This window comes from Triticum aestivum, chromosome 7D (genome assembly GCF_018294505.1).
Source record: "Triticum aestivum cultivar Chinese Spring chromosome 7D, IWGSC CS RefSeq v2.1, whole genome shotgun sequence".
In the NCBI taxonomy this organism is placed as follows: Eukaryota; Viridiplantae; Streptophyta; class Magnoliopsida; order Poales; family Poaceae; genus Triticum; species Triticum aestivum.
The window spans coordinates 19,049,155-19,071,516 of record NC_057814.1 but is presented as its reverse complement, the minus strand read 5'-3'; positions in this window follow the sequence as shown (position 1 = coordinate 19,071,516).

The following is a 22,362-nucleotide window of genomic DNA, read 5'->3' as shown; positions in this document are numbered from 1 at the left end:
GAGGACTTTGTTTCCTGACTCCACGGGTAAGAACGCTCCATGGATGTGGCTGAAGGCGTTGACCGTCTTCAATAGCAAATGGAGCTGGGGTTCAGCGATTCTTGCCTACTTGTACCGACAGGTAGTTGGTTTGTTTTGTTATCAACTCATTTCTTCATTACCAATGCAACCTTGCTGTCAACTTAACATTGTTTTCTTTCATATGTAGCTGGACGATGCGTGTTGCAGGATCACAGATAGGGCAGGCGTTGGTGGTAATCTGCTTCTACTTTCTGTATGAAGCTGGGAGCGTCTGCCTGTTGGACGCCCGAAGAGCGTCAAGTTTAATCCTTGGGATGAAGATGAAGATGACGACTTACGGCTCCCCACTTGGGCTTATAATGGAGGCGATGAAGCATGCTACAGTGTCATTTCAATATATCAGAAGGAGTTTAAGAGTGGCAACTGCCGGCCCATATGACAATCGGTTCTTGGGGAGTGCCATAGAATGGATCAACCTGATCTGTAGACGTTCATATTTTTTCTTGGGGAGTGCCTAGATCTCATGGTCAACGGGGCTAGGGTAGGCCGATCGGGGGCCTTCGGGGGTAGCAATGCCACCAAAACGTGCATTTGTGTCTTAATATATGTATACAAGTGTGATGGAGGGTTGAAATAACCAACGGAGCAACGGGTAGCACACTTCCTTCACAAAATCGGACACGTTCTCTCTCGATAACCAGATACTACCTTGGAGATGGTGTAGTTTACAAGCGGCCTCTGGTCAGGCTTCTGTGGAACATGCTCAAACTTTTACCACACCCTATACAAGGGCCATATGACTACACCATGCCAGGTCTCGAGGATTTTCGGCATCGTATGCTTTCCCATGGATTTCAACGGCTAGATCCGGCATGCCGCCGAGGTACATTCACCTCCCGGTGGTGGGGCATGCCCCTCCTTGGGTTGCACTAGGCCTACACATACTGCAAAGACATCATATATGATTTGACAAACCACTTCTGGACATCATTTCAAGTGGCCGCCGTGCAGATCTGCAATTTCCCGCATTGAAACCCTACGGATGCAGTAAATGTCTCAAATATTGCAGGCTGGCCCGAAAAATGCCATGTACTAGCACGTGTCATGCAATGGCTCCCTTTGTGAGCACGAGAAGTTTCGAGGCCAACGGAGCAACGGGCAATACACTTCCTTCACAAACCGGACACGTTCGCTCTCGATAGCCAGATACTACCTAGGAGATGGTGTAGTTTACAAGCGACCTCCGATCAGGCTTCCGTGAAACGCGCTAAAACTTTCACCGCACCCTACAAGGGCCATATGAAAACATTGTGTCAGGTTCTGAGGCAATACGCAGCTCCGGAGTGTGGCCCCCCTCACGGACGGCGATGACACTGAAGTAATGTTTTGCAGTTTTGGTATTGCATGAATATTCTTGAACGCTCAGAGCGAGATCAATTCAGTGTCATCCCGCACGCAGCTTCGGAGTGTGACCCCCATCACGGACGGCACTGCAGCCAGCACTTGGAGGGGGAAACAACCACGTCGGGTCGACACGGGAGGAAATCTTGTGGTGGGTTGGGCCCGGACCTTGTTCTGTAGAGTTCGTATGGAATGACCTATCACAACCAAATGGAAAAGAACGTTGGTCAAAGTCCGTCCGGCGAAAGTCAAAGGCCTAGATCTTCAGGTAAATGGGGCCATGCTTAGGGCGGTCGTGGGCCTTGGGGGGGGGGGGGGTTGCAATGCCACTAAGTGTGGTGGGATGTTTAAATAGGCAATATGCAGCTCCGAAGTGTGCCCCCCTCACGGATGGCGATGACACCGTAGTAATGTTCCGCGGTCTTCGGCGGCTAGCAATGCCACTAGAACTTGCGTTGGATCCTCTTACATGTCTCAATGTGTGGTGGTAGGCGTGACCACCTGGCACGCAACTCCGAAGTGTGACCCCTTCATGGACGCCACTGTCGCCAGCACTTGGAGGGGGGAAATGGCCACATCGGGTCAGCCCGAAGGAAATCTTGTGGTGGGTTGGGCTAATACCTTGGTCTGACATGTTCCCATGGGCTAAGCTATCACAACATAGATTCTTTTTTAGAGGAAAGGCATACGCCCGACTTTATAAATAAAGCCATAAGGCAGGTAGCAACAGCAACACCGAAACGTATCAAACACACCCAAGCCCCAACGCTGGGCAAGACAACTAGGATAAAGTCATGGTACATGGCTCCCATGCCAGTACACGGCACGCAGGCCGGAATAGAAGGAACCAACTAAGCTAAAGACTCAGGCCCAAAAGAATCCCTCAAGCATCGTGCTGTTGTCTGCATAACTGAGACGCCGTGGTCCGGATTTGTCGATCAGCATAGATAGCGCCTCTTGGTCGTCGGCCTTAGTCAATGATTTCCACTGCTGCAGGAAAGCACACGATTTAAATAAGCAGTCAGCCGGTTTAGCCGGAAACACGTGCTCGATAGTAAATTTGTTCCTAGTAGTCCACAGGGACCAGCATAAAGCCCCCAAGCCGACCCAAAAGATCCGTCTATAAACACCGGAAAGGTTGGATGCTAGGCTGCGCAACTCGGCAAAGGAGGCAGGGGCCCAAGACACATGAAGCCAGTCCCGCACACAACTCCAAATAAGCTTAGCTAGGTGACAGTGAAAAAAGATATGATCCGAATCTTCCACATCACCACAAAGAGCACAAAACTGGGAGCCCGGCCCGTTTCTCTTACGAATCTGATCAGCCGAGGGCAGCCGGCCTCGGAAGGCTTGCCACAAGAAATTTTTTATCTTAGGGGGAATGCGGGCCTTCCAAACTTGGGAAAAACGACTGGTAGGTGTGCCACCCACTAGCTTAGAATAGAGCGACTTAACAGAAAACCGCCCAGAGGTAGAAATCGGCCAAAGCACCGAGTCCCTGACCGTCGAGAGCGTAGGGAAGAGGGCAGGAAGACGTTGCCAATCTTCAAACTCTACAGGCGACAGAGAGCGGCGGAAGGCCAGGTTCCACCCCTGGGAAGCAAGCTTCGCAATAGAAATATTAGGATCAGAACAGTAAGAGAAAAGGGTAGGGAAGGTCACCGAGAGAGGTGAATCTCCACACCACCAGTCAAGCCAAAACCGAATAGAAGAGCCATCCCCAACACCAAACTTAACAAAAGATTGAAAAACAGGTCTAACTTTGACCAGAGACTTCCAAAACTGAGATCCACCACGCGGCAAAGCGAACATCGGGCTTGAGGATGGGAAATATTTAGCCTTAAGGATCAGCAGCCAAAGGGGTTGATCCTCAGCGCTCATAATCTTCCACCACCATTTAATCATCAAGCATTGGTTCATGATGGAAGTATTGAGAATCCCTAACCCCCCAAGGTTTTTGGGCCTGCACATCAATTTCCATTTGACGAAGCGATATTTGTGACGATTGTCCGCAGCATTCCAGTAAAACGCCCCACGGTGTTTGTCAAAACCAGCATGAATCCCAGCCGACAAGAGAAAGAAGCCCATAAGAACATGGGGAGGGAGGAGAGACAAGCATTAATTAGGGCCACTTTACCAGCGTTCGTATTATATCTACCCCGCCAGGGAAGGACCCTGTTCCCCACCTTAGTGACTATCGGGGCAAAATCTTTGGCATGTAGCACATCCGGGGAAATAGGCAGCCCCAAGTATTTGAACGGATAGGATCCCTGCTTACAGTTAAGAAGGTGGGCCACTCGCGCGGCTTCCGATTCGTCCACACCAGTCACAAGTACTTCGCTCTTGGCAAAGTTAATCTTAAGCCCCGACATAGCCTCGAAGCAAAGTAAAATAAATTTGAGGTGGGCAAGGCAGGCTTCATTCAACTCGACCAGAATAATAGTGTCGTCCGCATATTGAAGATGGGTGAGACCATGGGGAATGAGATTAGAGCACACCGGAGTAATGTGGCCAGTGGCAGCCGCCCTAGAAAGGAGGCGAGATAAAGCATCTGCAACGAAATTGAATAGGATGGGAGAGGCAGGGTCGCCTTGCCTCAGGCCCCTACCGTTGGCAAAGAATTTGCTAACCTGACCATTAACATTGATGGCAGTGTGGCCTCCCGAGACCAATTGCATAATCCTATGGACAAGGGGCCCCTTGAACCCTTTGGCCAGTAAAACTCTACGCAGAAAATTCCAACTCACGGAGTCATAGGCCTTCTCAAAGTCTAATTTTAGAATCACCGCTTTCGACTTACGAATCTTAAGATCATGAATGATTTCATGCAGACAGAGGACCCCGTCTAGAATGAAACGACCTTTGATGAAAGCCGACTGGAAAGGGCTAATGGTACGGTGGGCAATGGGGGAGAGACGAGTGGCTAACCCTTTAGCCGGAAACTTGGCGAAGTTATTAATAAGGTGGGAAGGGGAGCTCATCCCCGGTATCGCAGCCACCCCAATATCAGACATGATATGCAGTAGATCGTCATCTGACAAAGCTGGTAAAACAAGGCGAACAGGGGAAGCAGGGAGAGATGGTTGGGCAGACGAACCTGAAGGAGGGAGGTCGACAACATGCATATCTCATGGAACATCATACTCGTCGTGCATCACCCACCCATCGCGAAGGAAGATATATGATGTTGACCATCACACGTGTTCATGTTCGGCCTCACAACCCCCTCCAAGTTGCATGTGTAGCAGTTGTGAGGACGACGACGACGAACGCCGGTTCTTCCTCGACCTCCATGACGCGAGCCGACAGTTAATTTGAGTTTCGTGTTTTGAAAGCCGAACGAAAAGTGTGGGCTCTGCTCGACACCATGCCGTGTTCCAAAAGCGAGATGAAACATGCACGCAATGCTTTCGAAATCCAGCCCATCGGCCCGCCAACCATATATCATTTCCTTTCATTTTCACCGGAAAAAAAACAACCCGCGAATAAAATCAGAATTAGAAAAAAAAAAGAAAAATAATCAAGAGAAAGACCCACACACTCAATTTCAGTTTCACTTATTCTCATTGGTGGATCCATTTGTGCCACGGATCGATGACCTGGCTCACATCCTACCGTCCATTTGTGCCCAGGAATCCTACAATCCCACATCCATCCATCCATCCGACCCACTGAACGCACCAACACACACACACACACACACACACTCTCTCTCTCTCTCTCTCTCTCTCTCTCTCTCTCGCTCGAACCCACCCAAACCCTCGTCGCCTCCTCTCTCCCCCGGAACCCCTCTAGCTCTCTCGCCGCCGCCACCCACGCCGCCCGGTTCCTGCGAGCTCCGGCCGCGCGCAGCACGCCGGCGAGATCCCCTTGGTCCGCGTCTGCCTTACCTCCATGCAGATCCGCGGCTCCCCAACTGGCTAGGGTTTTGCATCCCCTTTTGTTCACCGGGATCCGCCACGGCAGGCCACGGCCTCAGTGCATCAGCGAATCCAGCCATAGTTAACTCAGGAAATTGCCTATAATTAGGTTTTTGGATTGTTGGAATATTAGGCAAGTTCATGATTAATTCCAGTAAATAATTCATGACTAGAAGAGATACTAGCATGCAATAATCTAGCAAACTAGAAGAACAGCAAGACATGCATGACAGCAGCAAACACGTAACAATAGCTGTAGAAACAGACATGAACAGAGGATGTTGGATGTACTGATCGTTAGCTATTATGGGTGCGACAGTGTTGATGACGATGTTGGCGACGATCTGCTGCTGACGGCGATGAATACGACGATGAGTAGCACCGCCCGACTTGGACGGAAGACGACCCGTGATGACGAATTTGAGCAGTCGCGCACAGCGCTTCCCAAAAACCTAATTCGTCCCTCTCCCGGTGCAGGATCGCAAGACGAACGGTTCCGGAGACCTACTCTTCCCACGCGCCGATGCACGCCGGCGTTTGGGGATGGAGTAAACTACGATGGCGGCGCAAGTTGTGAGATGAGGCAAAACCTAGGTGTTTTTCGGTGTGTCTCTGGCCGTAGCCGGTAGCTGTATATATATTAGCACCAGAGGCGGTATTGTGTCGCGGCCCACAATCCCAAACCGACTCGGTTTCTAATTCGTATACTTAGCCGGACAAGGAATCAAAAACTTGTCTGCCAAACATAAAAATAAAACGGCAAAAGGAAGCTGCGCTCCTGCAAGGAGACGGACCGGATTTCGGCGGACCATTCACGGCGCATGTCGCATGTACGCCTCGCCTCGCCACGGCGAGGCGAGGCGAGCGAGCGCGCGCGTGTGGTTTTCCCTTTCTCTTCTCACACACCACTTAGAGTGGTGGAGAGAACCCACTATATAAAGAGGTCAACTCTTCTTCAACTTCCAAGGTGGGACTAAACTTAGCACCACCACTTGCCATTCTACACATGGCTTTGAGATTTCAGAAATTGCTATGGGCCTTAGCCCATTAATTCTAACAACTGACCGCCTCTCGCCTCCCGGACGCCATGCACGCGTCGCCGGCAGCCATGGGTCGACGGAAGCAGCGGGCAAGACTTGTTTTGCTCTGCTGAATGCATCCACGGCGCCGCCATGGATGGAGTCGCCTCTCTCGTCGGGAGCAGATAAGTCGGGGAAGAGACGAAGGTTTTGGGAGGCGTCCCTAGCCATTCGATTGTGATCCAACAGCTGGCGCTGGACCGGGGACACGGACGAGCCCTTCGGGAGCTAAACGGGCTAAACCTGGCCGTGGGCAAAGGCCTAGGTGGGCTATGTGTCTAATGGGCTTCAGTGGGCCATTTTATCTGTTGGGCTATGTGTTTAATGGGCTTCAGTGGGCCATTTATGTTCTGGAGTTTTTTTTCATTTTATTCAGTGCCTTTTTGACAAATTATGTTTATTCTATAAATATTTTACTGTTCACCGAGATCAGATGGGAAGAAAATCTTATACGACCAGGTCGTACGCTCCTGATCGTGAGACCCGCTCCACCTGTTGACACCTGGCAAAAACGAATCTCAACGCAGGCTGACGAGTTACTATCTTATATTTCTAGCATAATAAGAAATCTCAAATCTCGTTTCTAGTCCCAAATTCCCGCCGCCCCGTTCACCAAATCCTGAATCCCCTTTCTTCTCTAGCGTCCATGGATGCAAAATCAAGTTCCAATTCCACATCCGTGAGTGGAACAAATACTGATTCCTTTGTTGGTTGGCTTGTATCTTTCCTGCACTCAACGAGCAGAGGAGTCGGGCCTTCAAGGGCGACCTGCAAGCTGCGAGGGAGCCGAGGAGCATGGTCGTCGGCGGCGGGGAGAGAAGCGGGGGACGGAGCTCCGTTGCTTCTGCAGCAGAGCGAGCACAAGAGTTACGACAGTGACGACGACGATAAGCAAGCAAGCGTGGCTGCCGCCCGCCGCCCGCCGGAGAAGGAACGGGGATTCTAGATTTGTAAACGGGGGCGGCTGGGAGTCGGGAATACAAACAGTTCACGATTCTATTACTGGAATTCAGGATAACTCCTAGCATGCGTTGAGATTCGTTTTTGCCAGGTGTCATCAGCTGGAGCGGGTCTCACGATCACGAGCATACGACCTGGGTCATATAAGATTTTTTTCCGATCAGATGGGCTCAAGCTCATGATGCAATTAATGACTTATGGCGGCGCATTATCTGATTTTCTGCTGAAAATAGTATAATAACAAGGAGCCAACTGGAGGAAGGTATAGTCCAATGGAAGTACTAGAGGTGCACATCGGCTAACATTGTGCTCCTTCTTTGTTTTTTTTTTAGGCCAAAGAGTAAGCTACTCAATGGAAGGATTACAGTCTGCTAACATTCTACTCCTTTAGGAGCAAGGCAGAAGTTGGTGTTAATAATGGGAGGCGTCCCGAGCCGTTCCATTGTGATCCAACAGCTGGCGCTGGAGCGGAGATACTAACGGGCCTTCGGGAGTTAAACGGGACAAATCTGGCCATGTGCAAGAGGCTAGGTAGTCCTGGCCTAGAAAACAATGTTTTGCTTTTCGGTTTTTATCTGGTGGGCTATGTGTCTAAGGGGCTTCCGTGGGCCATTTTATATTCTGTACTTTTTTTCATTTTATTCAGCGCCTTTTTAACAAATTATGTTTACTCTATAAATATGTTTTGCATGGACGATGTTTGTGTCAATTTTCAGCGGGTTCGGTTATCTGAGTAGCTCTCAAAAACAAAATTAGGGTCTGTAAAAAGGGTTACTGTTCATCCACTGTTTGGAATGATTTTTTCTGAGGGCTACTCTGATGTCCGAACACGTTGAAAATTGGCACAAACCTCACACACTCAAATATCTTCCATGCCAAAAAATATTTTTTAATGTATATTTGTTTTTACTGTTCACTAAGATCAGATGAGCTCAAGTGCAGAAATGAATATTTGTGTTTTCCACGCCCTCCTCTTACCACGAATGAAGGCCATGACATGCTATTTTAGTTTGGAGTTAATTTGCCAAACAAGCCAAAGCTCTGCCGTTCATTGCAGTGGCAAAAAGTTTTACAACCCAACAAGGAACAAAAGTGGAAAAGTCTTTGCAGAAGAAAGATAGCACTACACTACTCTCTTGCAAGAATCAGGGGAGCCACCTCGTTTGCCATCATGAAGGCCGTTGCAAGGGCGCTGGAGGCGGGATCTTGGATATCCAAGAATTTCACTCCTTCCACAAAATCCAGATGGTGCGTGAGGTTATAATGGGAGCATGGCTCTGTTATTTTGTACATGATCCAAATGCACCATCACCCGCAAGAATTGATATTCAGTATTGAGTGTGCATGCCAAGCTTATGTGGGGACAATGGACCAGAGCAGACATGCGTAGCAAAACCTCTCTAGAGAAAGCGAAATCAAGGTTCTCGTACGACAAAGACTCCAATATTTCTAACTCTGAGCATGACAAAGACTTATAAAACACAGAGTCGCTACTTCTTGTAGCATCTACCTATGTTATAAGAATTGTACCAGCAGTCAAACAAACATGAACAGACTCGTGGCGCTAGAGAGGGGAAATAGCAGTGAGAATTGTGATGGGTTGGATATGTAATTTATTGAGAAATATGGATGGGAGGAATATGGATTTCAGGAATTTAATTGGCTGCATGCATGCTCTTAGCTATAATTAATAGCTTGAATGCCTGGTCGGGTGTATTGACCGGAACGATTTTACTTTGTAATTAACTCGGCAAATTGGAGTAGAAGTGAGGCAAAATACGTTCGATGTAATTGCTGCAGCCATGTAAATTCAAACGGTTTACCGTGGCTTATGGGCCCTGTTAGGATCCAACTAGCGAATCACTCCATTACAGGGAGTCAAGCTCAAGTACAAGGGAATTGAGGAGGGAGGTAGGGGAAGAACAGGAGGTAAGGGAAGAGGGGAGCCGCCGTTGCCGTTTCGTGATCCAAGCCCGGATGACCCGTTCGCTGCTTCTCCTTCAGGTACTTGTAGTCGACAGCAGTTGCTTGTGTATAGCCGGGCCGGCCCATGTACGAGGACGCTGCCAAACCCACGTACGAGTGCGCGTAGGGAAGGTCCCTAACATCCCTCCCTTCTTGAAATGCGGCTTGCCCCCAAGCCGCTATCACGAAGAGTTTGCCAGGATCCCATGGTGCTTGTAAGATTTTTTATCATGTCCGGGTCGCCATGGTAGTTGTCACGGTCGCAACCATGGTTGAGGTGGACTTGGGCGAGCTCGGAGAAGTAGTCGGGGTTGAGGTAGTAGTGGTTATTGCAGATGGATACCCGGTTGAAGTAGGTGTTGTGGTTGTTGGAAACCTTGGTGAAGAAGGCGATGGAGAAGTAGCCGTCATAGTTGAAGCCGAAGTAGTACTTGCGGCGGACCAAGCCTTGCGCGAAGACAGTGGCGAAGGCGATGACGCCGCCACCGAGGATGTAGCCATTGTCATCATAGTTGTGGTCGAAGCTGAGGCGACACTCGTGGACGATGAAGCCTTGCGCGAAGACGACATCGACAGCGATGACACTCCTCCCTTCTTGAAAATGATCTTGATTGTAGCAGGTAGAGAACGTCATACCGCTCATGGCCAGTGCACTAGTGCTGATAGCCATCGCCATTAGAATCCGACTGCGACTATGTTGTGCCATCAGACATGCCAGAAGGGCCAAGATATCACCATAATATTCAGAAGTGTCCTCTGGATACTGTTGCTCGTCACCTGGATCCCAGTGCTGAAGAAGAACACTTACACTGGACAATTGTGCAAACCACCTGTGATCAAATATTTCTTCTTCAGTTCCCATAGGCCATAATTTTTCAAACTGAACATGGGGATGCTGATGATTGTAATCCCAAGAGGCATTGACTGCAAAAGAATTCAGATATGCTCGAAGGTTTTCCACCAGAATATCTGTACATGGAAGTAATGGCCACTCAAGCTGTAACACCATCAATGTGCTACTAGCACTCACGCACAAAGGATGCAGTCCGGGTTTTATTCCATAAGAAATTGTTTCAGTGTACTGCTCCAGATTAATCAGAAGCAACCAAATCCCTTCATGTGAGCGCATTATATAGTCTGGATAAAATTGTATGCCTGTGTAGTTCGCTGCCTCCCTAGAAATAGCTGGAAACAGGTAAGATAACCTGCATGTGCAAGAAGGGTTCCAATGCAATACCTTTCCTGTACCACTGCTAGACTGAAACTTGCTTGTTTAGACAGATTAACATCTATCACACGATCCGGAGGGCGTCCAGACTGCAACTTCGCACCCGGCAAACAACAGAAAGAATCTTCCATGGAATTCGACCGACAATAAGAAATAAGAGGGGAACCCACATTTTTGAATTGCAACCAAACTAGCCGAACACTGAACCCTGAAACTTTATGTGGTTGACGACATGTACCTGAATATGGTTTTTGATGTGCACTTTGCAAGTAACACCAGGGTTTTCTCATGAGATTGGGATCACTAGAACCAGGAGGACCAGACTGAAATTCCACTTTCGGCAACTCTGACCATAGATGCACTGCTTGGCAATTGCTTGAAGATGATGAACATAGTAGTTTCAGGTGCACACTTCGACGACATCTCAAGGATACTGTCAGAGAATTCAGAGTACCAGCAAAATGATGCATCACATAAGGAATTTTCGGCCATGTGTACCTCAATTGCGAGCCTTCGTCAAAGCAATCAAACGACGGCCATGGGCATGGTCTGGACATACAAGAAATGAGATAAGTTGTTTGCATAGCAGATGTTTTTTGATCACCCAGATTCTGGAACTGCCGTTGGGTACCGTGGAAACAACTGAAGGGTTCATCTACGAGAATTAGCTTGCAGCAGTCAACTTGTAGAGGATCGCCATATCCGAGCGACATCTGAACTAGTGTAGATCTGACAAATGGAACTTCATGCGACTGACTACAACCGAAAGGTTCAGGATAGTCTATATCTGAATGGACAGAGAGTTCCTCCAAGGATATATTTCGGAAACCTGCAGAATTATCCAACGCGCAGCACTGCACAGATTGGGTGAAGTGTTTCTCAGTGTTCTGTACTGCTGCACATTTGGTTGCACAATCCAGTCGATATGAAGACTTGACTGATTGAGGGGATACCATTTTTCTGATCAGGGACACAACAAGGCTGAACCCAATTGTACACTCAAGCTGCATCTCCGGATCTGGAAAATAATGGACAGGCTCCTCTCGGGGAACATCTCTGAACATCAACCTAAGTAACCAAGGACTCAAGCAGGGACCTCCATGTGATTGACAATGTATACCTGGATATGGCCCTTCCGGGTAGATTGTGTTTGACAGAGGTGTGAACGACGGCCACGGACATGGCCTGAAGAGGTGTCCCATGTAATTGATCCGCAGATGTACAGGCGGTGGCCATGGTGGATGTTCGAAGGAAGGCGCTTGCAGGTGCTCAGTGGTGGTGTCATATGTCTCATCGACCCTATCGATGGTGGCGATCGGAGGCTGCACCCACTCACTCGTATAGGCGGGAGCTTCTGCCGAGCACTTGGTCGGAGCTGGTTTGGCTGCCATGGCAGCAGTTGTGGCTGCCATGGGAACGCTAGGGATGGTGTCGGTGGTGGTTGCCGCGGAGGAAACAACCTTGGCGGAGAAGTTGCTGATGCCGATGGAGGGTGTTGCCTGCACCGGACTGAGCTGCGTGACCTCCTTGGGGTTGCGGTTGACCACGGGCTCGGGATGGACGGTGGTGGCGCCGTCCTGGAGCTTGTCGACGTGGGCGCCGGTGTCGACCTGCGTCGATGTGCGCCATCTCGGTGCAGGTCGGGGGTGCATCAGGGGCGACCACAAGGATCTCCTGGGCCTTGGCGGTGAAGCAGTAGACGTCGGGGGTGACCGCAACGACAGGGGCGTCGATGGAGAGGCCGCCATCGGAGGCCACGATGGCCGAGCAAAATGGATGAAAGTGTTATAAAGGACATAGAATTTAGACTTAGTGTTATATAGGGAACAAAATAATTTTCGATGTCAAATAGAGAAACAAAATTTAACACAATGTTAAATAAGGAATTCTCTCTATTTTTTACACTTATACACACCTCTATACAACGTTTTTCACTTTTTTGGACCAACATATTATTGCCAGGGTGTCAAATGTTGTTTTTTTGCTTTACAGAAAAAGTATTTTACGAAGCAATAAAAATCATAAAATATCTTCACTGAGATTTTCATAAGGTGGAGAACACCTCGCGCCAAGAACCTGCAAAGACGGGCCATCGGGGCTAACAAGTCGCCAATTCCCCGTGCCCAGGTCTCGGGAAGGCTGCTAGGGCGTGTGGGGCCTACTGGTACCCTTCGGACGCATCTTTGGCCCTCTGTCTATATACCCCCAAAAATGTCAAATCTATTGTCGAAGAACTTTTATGCCGCTACCTCGACTGGGACGAGGCAATCCAATCTATAATCCTTTTCTGGTACTCTGCGGAAGGGAAAAATATATATCCAGAGCCATCTTCATCAACCTTGTTATGTCATGGACCACATTGATGGGCTTCCTCTATCTGCCAAAGCAAAGATGAATGGCTAGAAGCAACGAACAATCCAAAGGTTGTAGGCCACATTCTTTCCTGTAATCGAAGATGACACGTCAATTGGAATCTTGAAGGCCAGCTAACTAAGGGGCAGTGGGTAGCGTTGATGTAGATTCGAGGATGTCACTCCTTCCACAAATTTCAGATGGTAGATGACGCTATAACATTGACCATTGTTTTGGTGTCGAGTGTAGAGGCCAGGGTGAGACAGAGAAGTGGTGGCAGAGCACATGTGTAGCCAGCCCTCAAGGGCAATTAAGGCTCAAGTACGATGCAAATTCTGAAAATGAGTGAAATAGATAATGTGCTCACCAACCTTCACCAGTCTATAAAAGAAACACTACTCTTTGTGGTCCTTCTGTAGCCTTCACGTTATCAAGATAATACTAGCAGCCGAACGAACACATATGGAGTTGAGGATCCCAATCGCCAGAGCAGTGAAAAAAACAATAGGTTGGATCAATGCAATGAATGGAAAAATATGAATGGGAGGCATTTGGAAATACATTATGTTGAAAAATTACATGGGACGTATGGACAGGGCCGTCTCCAGAAATTTGAGGCCCCGGTGCGAATTATAAAATGGGGCCCTAAAATTGAAAAATGATGTGTGTTATAGCCTCATAAATGGCGAAGGAAAACCACTCATAAAAATACTGGTGGACAACAAATGTTTTTCTAGTGTGCCAAAATTTATAGCATTGATTTTTAAAAATATATATGCTCACAAAAAAGGTAATATAAAATGTAATAAACAGAAGTAAGTATAATTTTCTCATACAAACATATAACAAAACTAACGTATGAATATGATGTCAAGAGATACTGCTTACTCTATTATTCACGACCATCATTTTGTAGAGGAAAAGGCGCTGCTATAAATTTATCAAAATTATGGAAGTATTTTTTTGCGCGAAGTAACCTGTTAAAGAAAAACGAATCAATTTGTCTGCCCCCTTTTCCAAAAAAAATCGTCTGCCCATTCTGTTATTCATCTTCTATAGAACATAAAAGTCATGTACTCATGTACACAAAGGAAACACATACGTGCATCCGCAAAAAAAAGGAAAAACATACGCGAATGCACGGTACATCGTGCCTTTTGTGGCGACGTTTTCAGATGCAGCCAATCACCTCTATCGCAGTTTTCTGTTTTTTGTTTTTTTTTCAGTAGAACCCACTATCGCTGTTAATTCCACTCAAAGTCTCCCTACGATCCTGGGCCAGCGCCACATCTTAATCTCCATCAACGTAATGGACTAAAGGCCCAAGGCCCATCTCACTAGAGAATAACGATTCGATTGCTTTCTTCTTGCGGGAGACGAGTTGCAGACCTACCCAGCAGCTCTAATGGCGGCTCCTCTACACATCAGATATATTTTAGAAATACGAATATAGGATCTGGGGGCCCTTACTTTTTGAGGGCCCTGTGCAGTCGCACAGCTCGCACATGCTTATGGACGGCCCTGCGTTTGGATAAGTGTAGTTCAAGTGTTCTGGAGGAGGAAAGGTAGCAACAACATTGAGATAAGCACAGCTGCAATGGAGAGGCTGGTAGGCAGAAATTACATATTTGACCTTGGGGCCAAATCAAATCACGAAGTGACCTGCTTTCGAAAAAACTTCACGCCGGTGACCCTTTCGTGTGGCGCCCGACAGCAATGCGCCGCACCCAACGTTGCAACGTCCATCCCTTAGGCGTCGCACATCCTGTCAACGTGGCAGCCCGGGTCCAGGCGCGGCCCCACAGACAGCAGTGCAGCGCCTATCTCTTGGGCGCTGCACTTTGACTTAAGCCGCATCGGGCGAGCCCCTCCCAGGCAGTTCTTCCCCCTCTCCAGGAAGTTTCTCTTTGTATAGAGAGCGGCGGCGGCGCCCCCTTCGGATCCCCCCCCCCCCACACCCCTCTCAGATCTGAAGATTTTAGGCCTGGATTCGATCTCTAATCCCTCCTACTAGGTATACTCCTCCTTTCCCTTTTTTTTTCCTCCGTAAATTCGTTGCAATTTTAGTGATTTGCCCTAGATTAGGTGGAACCTTTGATTTGCTTGGTTTGGATCTTTATTTGTCCAAGATTGGGTGTTGTGATGGAGGATGTGTAGTCATATCCCGTACTATATAATTCTTCTTAGTGAAATCTAGATTGTTTTTTTTAGATATATATGAGATGCCTAGGTTTGTAGATAATTATGAGATGTTGAGTTTTGTAGCTATATCTGAGATGTTGAGTTTTTTAGATATATATTAGATGTTGAGTTTATTTGAAATATGAGATGTTGATTTACTTGAACACATATGACATACAAGATATATATGAGAATTTACAATCATTTTCATTGTGTGAGAAGGAGATGTTGAGATTCTTGTAGATGAATACATATGAGATGTTTAGATGAACACATATGAAATGTTGAGTGTATACCGATATTTGAGATGAACTCATATATGTTTATTGTTTGAACTTTATAAGGATGGTTTGGCTTCTCGACAATGCCATTGACACACAACACCGGGCCTACATGATGCGCGAGAAGGGGCTGGTAATAATGAGTAATCTAAATATTTAGCAGATTTGCCTTTAGTTGAAATTGACATGCCCTAAGATTTGTCATTACTTGTTTTTTGCAGAAGCTTGAACCTCTGAAGATTCGGTATCACGGGGTCTCTGGTCCTGCCATGCCTTACGATGAGCGGTTCACACCGTACATCCAGCAGGCAGGACTACTCCCGTGGATTCAGTTGGTCAGCCGGTCCACACCGAATCTCAACGCTCCACTGGTGTCCGCTCTTGCTAGTCGGTGGAGGCCGGAGACGCACAGTTTCCATCTTCGGACTGGGGTGATGACCGTGACGCTCGAGGATGTCTCGTTGATCGCCGGTCTTGCTATCGACGGGAGGCCTCTCTGTATGAGCACCGATTCTGATGGGTGGCGCCAACAGATGACTGCTCTTATCGGTATGGCTCCTACCGAGGATGAGGCTGATGTAGAGGAGGGAGAAGAGAAGAAGAAGAAGGAAAGGAAAGCAGCCGGAGCTGCTTTCACGTGGATTCAAAGAAACTTTGCTCATTGCCCTGCGGATGCCACTGATAATGTGGTCCAGACACATGCTCGTGTCTATATGTGGTACGTTGTCTCGAGGACTTTGTTTCCTGACTCCACGGGTAAGAACGCTCCATGGATGTGGCTGAAGGCGTTGACCGTCTTCAATAGCAAATGGAGCTGGGGTTCAGCGATTCTTGCCTACTTGTACCGACAGGTAGTTGGTTTGTTTTGTTATCAACTCATTTCTTCATTACCAATGCAACCTTGCTGTCAACTTAACATTGTTTTCTTTCATATGTAGCTGGACGATGCGTGTTGCAGGATCACAGATAGGGCAGGCGTTGGTGGTAATCTGCTTCTACTTTCTGTATGAAGCTGGGAGCGTCTGCCTGTTGGACGCCCGAAGAGCGTCAAGTTTAATCCTTGGGATGAAGATGAAGATGACGACTTACGGCTCCCCACTTGGGCTTATAATGGAGGCGATGAAGCATGCTACAGTGTCATTTCAATATATCAGAAGGAGTTTAAGAGTGGCAACTGCCGGCCCATATGACAATCGGTTCTTGGGGAGTGCCATAGAATGGATCAACCTGATCTGTAGACGTTCATATTTTTTCTTGGGGAGTGCCTAGATCTCATGGTCAACGGGGCTAGGGTAGGCCGATCGGGGGCCTTCGGGGGTAGCAATGCCACCAAAACGTGCATTTGTGTCTTAATATATGTATACAAGTGTGATGGAGGGTTGAAATAACCAACGGAGCAACGGGTAGCACACTTCCTTCACAAAATCGGACACGTTCTCTCTCGATAACCAGATACTACCTTGGAGATGGTGTAGTTTACAAGCGGCCTCTGGTCAGGCTTCTGTGGAACATGCTCAAACTTTTACCACACCCTATACAAGGGCCATATGACTACACCATGCCAGGTCTCGAGGATTTTCGGCATCGTATGCTTTCCCATGGATTTCAACGGCTAGATCCGGCATGCCGCCGAGGTACATTCACCTCCCGGTGGTGGGGCATGCCCCTCCTTGGGTTGCACTAGGCCTACACATACTGCAAAGACATCATATATGATTTGACAAACCACTTCTGGACATCATTTCAAGTGGCCGCCGTGCAGATCTGCAATTTCCCGCATTGAAACCCTACGGATGCAGTAAATGTCTCAAATATTGCAGGCTGGCCCGAAAAATGCCATGTACTAGCACGTGTCATGCAATGGCTCCCTTTGTGAGCACGAGAAGTTTCGAGGCCAACGGAGCAACGGGCAATACACTTCCTTCACAAACCGGACACGTTCGCTCTCGATAGCCAGATACTACCTAGGAGATGGTGTAGTTTACAAGCGACCTCCGATCAGGCTTCCGTGAAACGCGCTAAAACTTTCACCGCACCCTACAAGGGCCATATGAAAACATTGTGTCAGGTTCTGAGGCAATACGCAGCTCCGGAGTGTGGGCCCCCTCACGGACGGCGATGACACTGAAGTAATGTTTTGCAGTTTTGGTATTGCATGAATATTCTTGAACGCTCAGAGCGAGATCAATTCAGTGTCATCCCGCACGCAGCTTCGGAGTGTGACCCCCATCACGGACGGCACTGCAGCCAGCACTTGGAGGGGGAAACAACCACGTCGGGTCGACACGGGAGGAAATCTTGTGGTGGGTTGGGCCCGGACCTTGTTCTGTAGAGTTCGTATGGAATGACCTATCACAACCAAATGGAAAAGAACGTTGGTCAAAGTCCGTCCGGCGAAAGTCAAAGGCCTAGATCTTCAGGTAAATGGGGCCATGCTTAGGGCGGTCGTGGGCCTTGGGGGGGGGGGGGTTGCAATGCCACTAAGTGTGGTGGGATGTTTAAATAGGCAATATGCAGCTCCGAAGTGTGCCCCCCTCACGGATGGCGATGACACCGTAGTAATGTTCCGCGGTCTTCGGCGGCTAGCAATGCCACTAGAACTTGCGTTGGATCCTCTTACATGTCTCAATGTGTGGTGGTAGGCGTGACCACCTGGCACGCAACTCCGAAGTGTGACCCCTTCATGGACGCCACTGTCGCCAGCACTTGGAGGGGGGAAATGGCCACATCGGGTCAGCCCGAAGGAAATCTTGTGGTGGGTTGGGCTAATACCTTGGTCTGACATGTTCCCATGGGCTAAGCTATCACAACATAGATTCTTTTTTAGAGGAAAGGCATACGCCCGACTTTATAAATAAAGCCATAAGGCAGGTAGCAACAGCAACACCGAAACGTATCAAACACACCCAAGCCCCAACGCTGGGCAAGACAACTAGGATAAAGTCATGGTACATGGCTCCCATGCCAGTACACGGCACGCAGGCCGGAATAGAAGGAACCAACTAAGCTAAAGACTCAGGCCCAAAAGAATCCCTCAAGCATCGTGCTGTTGTCTGCATAACTGAGACGCCGTGGTCCGGATTTTGTCGATCAGCATAGATAGCGCCTCTTGGTCGTCGGCCTTAGTCAATGATTTCCACTGCTGCAGGAAAGCACACGATTTAAATAAGCAGTCAGCCGGTTTAGCCGGAAACACGTGCTCGATAGTAAATTTGTTCCTAGTAGTCCACAGGGACCAGCATAAAGCCCCCAAGCCGACCCAAAAGATCCGTCTATAAACACCGGAAAGGTTGGATGCTAGGCTGCGCAACTCGGCAAAGGAGGCAGGGGCCCAAGACACATGAAGCCAGTCCCGCACACAACTCCAAATAAGCTTAGCTAGGTGACAGTGAAAAAAGATATGATCCGAATCTTCCACATCACCACAAAGAGCACAAAACTGGGAGCCCGGCCCGTTTCTCTTACGAATCTGATCAGCCGAGGGCAGCCGGCCTCGGAAGGCTTGCCACAAGAAATTTTTTATCTTAGGGGGAATGCGGGCCTTCCAAACTTGGGAAAAACGACTGGTAGGTGTGCCACCCACTAGCTTAGAATAGAGCGACTTAACAGAAAACCGCCCAGAGGTAGAAATCGGCCAAAGCACCGAGTCCCTGACCGTCGAGAGCGTAGGGAAGAGGGCAGGAAGACGTTGCCAATCTTCAAACTCTACAGGCGACAGAGAGCGGCGGAAGGCCAGGTTCCACCCCTGGGAAGCAAGCTTCGCAATAGAAATATTAGGATCAGAACAGTAAGAGAAAAGGGTAGGGAAGGTCACCGAGAGAGGTGAATCTCCACACCACCAGTCAAGCCAAAACCGAATAGAAGAGCCATCCCCAACACCAAACTTAACAAAAGATTGAAAAACAGGTCTAACTTTGACCAGAGACTTCCAAAACTGAGATCCACCACGCGGCAAAGCGAACATCGGGCTTGAGGATGGGAAATATTTAGCCTTAAGGATCAGCAGCCAAAGGGGTTGATCCTCAGCGCTCATAATCTTCCACCACCATTTAATCATCAAGCATTGGTTCATGATGGAAGTATTGAGAATCCCTAACCCCCCAAGGTTTTTGGGCCTGCACATCAATTTCCATTTGACGAAGCGATATTTGTGACGATTGTCCGCAGCATTCCAGTAAAACGCCCCACGGTGTTTGTCAAAACCAGCATGAATCCCAGCCGACAAGAGAAAGAAGCCCATAAGAAACATGGGGAGGGAGGAGAGACAAGCATTAATTAGGGCCACTTTACCAGCGTTCGTATTATATCTACCCCGCCAGGGAAGGACCCTGTTCCCCACCTTAGTGACTATCGGGGCAAAATCTTTGGCATGTAGCACATCCGGGGAAATAGGCAGCCCCAAGTATTTGAACGGATAGGATCCCTGCTTACAGTTAAGAAGGTGGGCCACTCGCGCGGCTTCCGATTCGTCCACACCAGTCACAAGTACTTCGCTCTTGGCAAAGTTAATCTTAAGCCCCGACATAGCCTCGAAGCAAAGTAAAATAAATTTGAGGTGGGCAAGGCAGGCTTCATTCAACTCGACCAGAATAATAGTGTCGTCCGCATATTGAAGATGGGTGAGACCATGGGGAATGAGATTAGAGCACACCGGAGTAATGTGGCCAGTGGCAGCCGCCCTAGAAAGGAGGCGAGATAAAGCATCTGCAACGAAATTGAATAGGATGGGAGAGGCAGGGTCGCCTTGCCTCAGGCCCCTACCGTTGGCAAAGAATTTGCTAACCTGACCATTAACATTGATGGCAGTGTGGCCTCCCGAGACCAATTGCATAATCCTATGGACAAGGGGCCCCTTGAACCCTTTGGCCAGTAAAACTCTACGCAGAAAATTCCAACTCACGGAGTCATAGGCCTTCTCAAAGTCTAATTTTAGAATCACCGCTTTCGACTTACGAATCTTAAGATCATGAATGATTTCATGCAGACAGAGGACCCCGTCTAGAATGAAACGACCTTTGATGAAAGCCGACTGGAAAGGGCTAATGGTACGGTGGGCAATGGGGGAGAGACGAGTGGCTAACCCTTTAGCCGGAAACTTGGCGAAGTTATTAATAAGGTGGGAAGGGGAGCTCATCCCCGGTATCGCAGCCACCCCAATATCAGACATGATATGCAGTAGATCGTCATCTGACAAAGCTGGTAAAACAAGGCGAACAGGGGAAGCAGGGAGAGATGGTTGGGCAGACGAACCTGAAGGAGGGAGGTCGACAACATGCATATCTCATGGAACATCATACTCGTCGTGCATCACCCACCCATCGCGAAGGAAGATATATGATGTTGACCATCACACGTGTTCATGTTCGGCCTCACAACCCCCTCCAAGTTGCATGTGTAGCAGTTGTGAGGACGACGACGACGAACGCCGGTTCTTCCTCGACCTCCATGACGCGAGCCGACAGTTAATTTGAGTTTCGTGTTTTGAAAGCCGAACGAAAAGTGTGGGCTCTGCTCGACACCATGCCGTGTTCCAAAAGCGAGATGAAACATGCACGCAATGCTTTCGAAATCCAGCCCATCGGCCCGCCAACCATATATCATTTCCTTTCATTTTCACCGGAAAAAAAACAACCCGCGAATAAAATCAGAATTAGAAAAAAAAAAGAAAAATAATCAAGAGAAAGACCCACACACTCAATTTCAGTTTCACTTATTCTCATTGGTGGATCCATTTGTGCCACGGATCGATGACCTGGCTCACATCCTACCGTCCATTTGTGCCCAGGAATCCTACAATCCCACATCCATCCATCCATCCGACCCACTGAACGCACCAACACACACACACACACACACACACTCTCTCTCTCTCTCTCTCTCTCTCTCTCTCTCTCTCTCTCGCTCGAACCCACCCAAACCCTCGTCGCCTCCTCTCTCCCCCGGAACCCCTCTAGCTCTCTCGCCGCCGCCACCCACGCCGCCCGGTTCCTGCGAGCTCCGGCCGCGCGCAGCACGCCGGCGAGATCCCCTTGGTCCGCGTCTGCCTTACCTCCATGCAGATCCGCGGCTCCCCAACTGGCTAGGGTTTTGCATCCCCTTTTGTTCACCGGGATCCGCCACGGCAGGCCACGGCCTCAGTGCATCAGCGAATCCAGCCATAGTTAACTCAGGAAATTGCCTATAATTAGGTTTTTGGATTGTTGGAATATTAGGCAAGTTCATGATTAATTCCAGTAAATAATTCATGACTAGAAGAGATACTAGCATGCAATAATCTAGCAAACTAGAAGAACAGCAAGACATGCATGACAGCAGCAAACACGTAACAATAGCTGTAGAAACAGACATGAACAGAGGATGTTGGATGTACTGATCGTTAGCTATTATGGGTGCGACAGTGTTGATGACGATGTTGGCGACGATCTGCTGCTGACGGCGATGAATACGACGATGAGTAGCACCGCCCGACTTGGACGGAAGACGACCCGTGATGACGAATTTGAGCAGTCGCGCACAGCGCTTCCCAAAAACCTAATTCGTCCTCTCCCGGTGCAGGATCGCAAAGACGAACGGTTCCGGAGACCTACTCTCCCACGCGCCGATGCACGCCGGCGTTTGGGATGGAGTAAACTACGATGGCGGCGCAAGTTGTGAGATGAGGCAAAACCTAGGTGTTTTTCGGTGTGTCTCTGGCCGTAGCCGGTAGCTGTATATATATTAGCACCAGAGGCGGTATTGTGTCGCGGCCACAATCCCAAACCGACTCGGTTTCTAATTCGTATACTTACCGGACAAGGAATCAAAAACTTGTCTGCCAAAACATAAAAATAAAACGGCAAAAGGAAGCTGCGCTCCTGCAAGGAGACGGACCGGATTTCGGCGGACCATTCACGCGCATGTCGCATGTACGCCTCGCCTCGCCACGGCGAGGCGAGGCGAGCGAGCGCGCGCGTGTGGTTTTCCCTTTCTCTTCT